This window comes from Dipteris shenzhenensis, chromosome 15 (assembly GCF_047967505.1).
Source record: "Dipteris shenzhenensis isolate YYH24624 ecotype China chromosome 15, Dip_SZ_1.0, whole genome shotgun sequence".
Taxonomy (NCBI): Eukaryota; Viridiplantae; Streptophyta; class Polypodiopsida; order Gleicheniales; family Dipteridaceae; genus Dipteris; species Dipteris shenzhenensis.
Genome location: NC_141610.1, coordinates 55,763,961 through 55,770,630, shown reverse-complemented (window position 1 = coordinate 55,770,630; position 6,670 = coordinate 55,763,961). Strand labels below are relative to the sequence as shown.

The 6,670-nt window shown below is 42.0% G+C and overlaps 1 pseudogene; it reads right to left on the bottom strand.

Moving 5' to 3' along the window:
- Positions 1-4,161: 4,161 nt before the first annotated feature.
- LOC147894018 (uncharacterized) lies at positions 4,162-5,680 on the bottom strand (annotated as a pseudogene).
- Between the last annotated feature and the right edge of the window lie 990 nt (positions 5,681-6,670).

The window sequence follows — 6,670 nt, the reverse complement described above, 5'->3', positions numbered from 1 at the left end:
GGTCTTATCAATCCTCTCTCTATCAGTTTCTCCACTTGCTTTTGAATTTCCTTTTGTTCTAATTGATTGACTCTATAAGGAGCTTTGCAAGGTGGAGTATTGCCCGGTAGGATTTCTATCCTATGATCTTCATGTCAAGAACATGGTAGTCCAAGCGGTAAATCCTCTAAGAAACAATCAGAAAATTGAGAAAGAAACTTTTGGTGTGTAGGCTTAGTGTTTGGCTAAGTAGATGTTACCATATTCACCAAAATCAGATATGTCTTCTCACGTTTTCTAATTGCTCTTTCGGCTTGTGTGTGGTTGAGTAAAGGACTGAGCTCTCAGGTTTCATTGAGCTTTTTAGACATATTTCTTGTCTATCCTTCTCAATCCACATCTGATGTGAATCGTGGTCTATCTTAGGATTGTATTGATGTCTCCATGGCATTCCTAAGATGATGTCCACTCCCTATAGGGGTGCCACTAGAAAGTCTCGTGTATCCTTGTACGGTTTGATTGAGATTTCAAGATTCTTGACTTCTCTAGTACAATTGTGCTTTGTTTTGGTAAAAGCAGCTTTGACTTTATAGTTAGATGGGAAAGACTCTAGGTTTCGCTTTGCTAAGGTTCTTTCCAAAATGAAATCATGAGTACTACCATCATCATGGAGAATAACAACCTCTTTGCCATTAATGAAACCTTTCATCTTTAGAAGAGCATGATAGTTATACTTACCTCCCCCTTGCTTGGCTGCTTTGTCGTCAGTTATGTGCACTTTTGCCATCAGGGTCTTCTTTCTTTTAGGACACTCAATGGCTATGTGTCCCACCTTGTTACACTTTAATCACATCTTTATTTCATCCGCTTAATTCTCATACACTTAATATCTTTATTTTTCCTCCATTCCGCTTTATTTATATTTATCGCATTATCATGGCACATTAGCCACAACCACCCATGCTCCAAGAGCAGTTAGATGCACTTCAGGCACAGTTGGCCGATGAGCGTGAGCATAGGGAGAGATTGGAAAAGAAAATCAATGGTAAGAAGAGGAAGAGACATTCATATGATGATGAGTCATCTGACGATGATTCCGATGATGATACTATTATCAGGATAGTCAAAGCCACACTGAGAGCACAAAATTCAAGAAAGAAGAGTAAGATAAGTAGAAAAGCTTTCTCATTTCAAAATTTTGATGGAAAGAAAGAAGCACGCACTGTCTTGTCTTGAATCAGTCAACTAGATGATTATTTTTCGGGGGAGAAATTCTCTGAAAAAGATAAGATTAAATGTGCTGCAAATCATTTAGTAGAGAGTGCTGCACTTTGGTGGAACATCACTAAGCACAATAAAAGGCGACCAAAATCTTGGAAGTCTTTTCAAAAGCTCATCAAGAGAGATTCCCTTCCCTCACATTTCAAAGCAAAAGCGGTGTGATTAAAGTGTATAGTAAGACAACGGATGGTGGAAGTTACTAAGTGTATGAAATATAAAGCAAAAGAAATCACTTATCTCGCTCTCTGATTGGAGGTGGAAAGGACTAGAGTGGGAGATATGTGACCGATGATGTCGCTCGTAGCCGTTTATGTGCTCGACTTATCTCTAATTAATTGCTCGGTGATTCATGGTTCCAAACCACCTTCTTGATTCGAGCTTCTCATATTTTGCAATGCTCTCTCTTTCTTTTTCTTTTTTTTAAAAAAAACTAATAAAAGAGCCTTTGCATCTTGGGCACCTTGCTTTGTAGCGTAAAATAATAAAAATTATTTGATTAAGAGACCACGCCTTAGCATGTGTAGATCTTCAAAAATGATGGCGACGACAGCTCTACAGAGACTATTTCCCCACCATACTCTGCGCATAGAATCAGAAGACCAGGGATTGCCTGCAGGCTACGTCAGTTCAGAGTTCGGAGTCCAAGATGGCTTGCTGGCCGAGACATTGTAGGTGACTGTAGGTTCGCATATGGGGTTGCGTAGCAAAACCAACGGCCTTTTTTTTTGGGGGAATATTGGAGGACTGTGGGGCTGCATGTCAGCGAAGGATTGTGGGTGTGCCCTTGATTGCAGGTCTATGCGCGGCAGAGTCGACGTGCAATGGCTGGCAGTGCACTCAATGAACTAAGCTCTTTTATATATATATATATATAAACAGTGCAGGAAACAAGCTATAGAGGCTGCTGGTCCACATTGACGAAGGCGCGCAGTGGAAGAGAGGCGACTGCTGCATGTGAACCAAAATTGCCAGTGTACTATAGACCAGTCCAAGAAGGAGCTCGCAGTAGATGGTGTTGAAAGGAGCTCAGTTGGACTTGCGGCTGTTAGTTTAGATCTGAGGTTTCGGTCAAAGCTTCCGTCGGTCGAAGGTCAAAACTAGTCGCAAAACTGAGGTCTAAGGTGCGGAGCGAGGGAAACCCGTCGAAGTTTTTCCGAAAAACAAGTTGAGTCACAACCATGTCGGATGAGCTTCGCCAGCCTCTCCGCCCCAGGCGCAAGACAACCTATGTCGACTACCTGGTCAAGTTCCGATGGATCCTGGTCATCTTCGTCGTCCTCCCCATCTCCTTCACCTTCGACATTATGACCGTTTGAAGGCTTTAGATGGGCTGATGGCTGGTCATCGAGGAGCCGGAGGCTAGAGATCTACACGCTCAAGAGATCCCGAATGGAGATTGTAGGTAGGTACGCCCCTCAAAGGAGCTGCTAAAGGTAGTTCGTTGTCATGATTGCTGTTTGGCTTGCCTTGCTTATGAGCAGCAAGGTAGCTGCTCGTTGTTGTTGAAGACTGCTAGGGTTGATGGCGGTGTTCGCTAGGTGGCGCTATCCGCTAGGGAGCTCGCAGAGAAGGAGTAGTCTTTGATTAAGCTTTGATTAAGAGCTGGACAGAGATGCTCGACTACCTTCGAAGTTGTAGAAGGTCGAAGTATATAGGCTATGGCAGCTGAGAGGTCGATTTGCCTCAATCGAAAGCTTGGACCACTATCTTGAAGTTCATGTTGTCACAGTTGTAGGAAGCTTTCAGGAGCTTTAGTCAAGCAGTTTCAAAAGATCTCTTTCTCCCTCATAAGCTCACAAGTACCTCTGTTTCTCTCTCACACAAGCTCTTGTAAGAGCTGAGATCTTTTCTCTCACAAGAAGCAATGAACCAAATGAATAAAGAGAGCTCTCTTTAAGAAACTCTCACAAATCTCTCGAAGGAGATGAACAGAAATCTCTCTCGAAATGGACGGAATTTTCTCTCAACGGAAGTGAAGGAAAGGATCTCACAATCACTCAAGAGAACTCTCAATCTCACAATCTCTCTCGTACTCTCAAGAAGGATGGCGCCTCAGTGGAAGGCAGAACCAAGCTCTGATACCATGACAAAATATGAAGAGGGGAGAGGAGAAGAGTGGAGATGAGGAGAGAGGGCACAGCTAGAGAGCACACCACAAATGACTAACTGTACACTAGATTTAGTTGAAAAAATAGAATATATACAAATCCTTTTAGGGTTAGGGTTAGGGTTAGGGGATCTAACCCTTTCCTTTATAGCACTCTATAAGGTTAGTGCTATGCACATATGATCACATGATGGTGCTATGCACACGTGATCACATGATGTTGTGCACACGTGATCACATGAGGTTGAGCGTGAACTCTCAACATCAACTTGCAATAATAAAATAAATACAAAATTGGCCCATGGCCATATATAATGCACTATGTGACACCTCGATTGGTACCCTCACACTAACTCCAATGCTCGCTATGAGTTCCATCACCTATACTCAAGCCGCCAATTACATTAGTTATTAACAATCGATCGAGCGAATCAACGAATCAATCGATCCCAACATAACCGTGCTCAAAGCACAATAATCAAGCACAACACCAATAACACTAGCGACATCAGTATTAACATGGAATCACCCACAATACCGACCATCTAGCATGGCAAAACACAAGCTAGTCAGGCATCCCTAACTAACCACACAAAGTATCCACTAGGACCCGCGCCGCGTCCGGTGCGCTCCTCTATGGAGTACTTTGCCATCGTCACACTTGACTAAAATAATAATATCCAAAGCAAGATATATCAGAAAATATAATGTCCGTAACAAGAATACCTCACTAGCATCCATTCAATATCATACGCCATCCTTTAAACACAAAAAGGCTTTCAATCACTCGGTATTCAATTCTCTTTATCCTCACACCATCTTTTCTCTTCTTTTTCCCATTGTGCTAAAAACTTAAGCACATCTTCTTTGCTCCACTTGATCACTTTCTCTCCGACAAAGAATCGAAGTAGGACTTCCATTAATCATAACATTCCATTCAAAATAGGGCTTTCACTATATAGATCAGAGATGTTTCCATCCCAAGAATATCTTTTGTGATCTACGTAGTAAAAGCCAACAACATAACCGCCATCTGGAACTCCACTGTATCCTTGAGACTTCAAATTTTCTATAGCAGCATTTAACATCTTATGTACGACGTCCTGCTTCATTGGTTTCAGCATGACAGTCTCAGGGGCACCTTTTTTTTAAAACCATGCAAATCTCTTTTCTTGCATAACCTGAAATGTCTGCCAACTTTGTGGGCTTATCATATTTTCCTTAACCTCCACAATCCCAAAGGGATCCAATGTTGCCAATCGCCAATCTGTGTCTGAAAGGGCTAGGGATAAAGTGGCCGCAAATAACCTTTCTTACAGTTTTATCAATTGCAAGTAGACTTCCATAGCACCCAAGCTGATAGCAATATCTATCGCTCCAAGACTTGATTAAAGCGTAGCCCTTTCCATGGATGGCAGCTACGTTTATCCACCCCTCCTTTTGAGCTTGGCTACTATTAAGGGCAACTGATGATGATGATGGTTATGATGATGTCAATGATGATGCTGAGTTTGATTGATTGATATATACAATCGAGATATGACTATGTTGTACTTAGGGATTTAGTACTACCATTTTGCTTTTTTGCATTCTGCATTGGTATGGATGCTTGTTTAGTAGCTCTAGTACCACAACTCATTGTATCAGGTTTTTCACAATCTCATAGACTCATCGGTCTTCCGAAGACTTTTAACTTTCTTTCTTTCTTCTTTCTCCAAGCTCTTGTGCACACTGAATGATCTGTGTCCTGGTCTTCCTAGTAAAAACTTGTAACAAAAAATCTCCTATACCTCCTCCCTCTAAACCTTCCCTTGATTCATGAGTCACATGCTACAAGATAGGACACTGACTGGCGCCCAGGCTGTTGTTAGGCTCTTCGTCTATTTCATCCTCCTCTTCAATTTTTTCTTTCTTTAAATCAAGCACTCTTGCCCTCCCTTCAGACAACATTTTAAAGGGAGGGAAGAGCTGGCAAAGAGCCGCTCTATACTTGCTTTCATTGCCAGATGTCTTGTCAAAAGTCTGGAGTGTTCTTCTGATGTGTCTGCCAGGTCACCAAGTGAAAAATGAACGCAAGCATTGTTCATTCATCTTTCCAAAGCAAAACTTATCTACATCATTGGCAACTTTCCGGTCCTCCTTGGATCACAGATTCAAAAGGGGACGCATCAGTGTGAATTCTTGCTCTTTCATTAACGAAGGAGCGACAATGAATCGCTTGGAAGATGATACAGACATAGGTGACCCTATAGTAGATCTCTTGCCTGGTAGAGGTAGCTTTGAACTTGGTGAAGGGGTTCGCGTGTTGGACATTGTGAATCCAATGAACTTCTCCTGAAAAAGTAAGTCTGGAAGCTTTGAATGTTTTGAATATTCGAAGCAAAATTAAGGCTATGATTTTTTTACTGCAGGCAGCCTAGGGGGATCTCCTTGAGCCACTTGTCATAATCTTGGTCATTGATTTCAATCAAATCTAACGGTGTGAAAAGCAGCATAGTTAAGCTTTCTATCAAAAGGATGAGAGAAAAGCATAGAATTGCTTTTGTCACAATTGTGGGGAAGGCAGCCTAGGGTGAAGTTTGAGCTCTCCTTGAGCCACTTGTCACAATTGTGGGCATTGATTTCAAGCAAATCTAACGGTGTGAAAAGAAAGGTGCAAAAGCATAGTTAAGCTTCCTATTAAAAGGATGGGAAAAAAGCATAGAATTGCTTTTGTCACAATTGTGAACATTGATTTCAAGCAAATCTAATGGTGTGAAAAGCAAGGTGCAAAAGCATAGTTAATCTTTCTATCAAAAGGATGGGAGAAAAGCATAGAAGTGCTTTTGTCATAAATCTATATAATTTGTAACAAGCACATGATTGTGAGCATTGTCTATGTCTTCAAGCAGCAGTGGAGAGGTATGGTTGCTTGGAGTGTCTTCAACTAAGATTCCAAGGTAAGATTGTCTCCTAGATTTGAGGTTGCGAGAAAATTGAATGATTAGAGCTCTATGGGAATGATGCTAATCGATCTATCTATCTGTCTATCACTCTGCACATCACATTAGCTATAGTGGATACACTACGGTGAGGTTTCCTTATAGGACGGTGAGGGTGCTAGGCCTTGATCTAGCACTGGCTTATTTACATCTGATCTTGGAGGTACCTCTAGGTCACCCTGGGTGGAAGCACGTTCAGAGGCAAAGGAGGTGGCGAGGGTGGCTGTCTCCTCATCGAAATTGTCTTGGATGAGCACCTAGTCAAACCCATCACGTACCCTTATGGCCTTCTTGGACTGGGTCTGAGGATGTTGAGGGACCT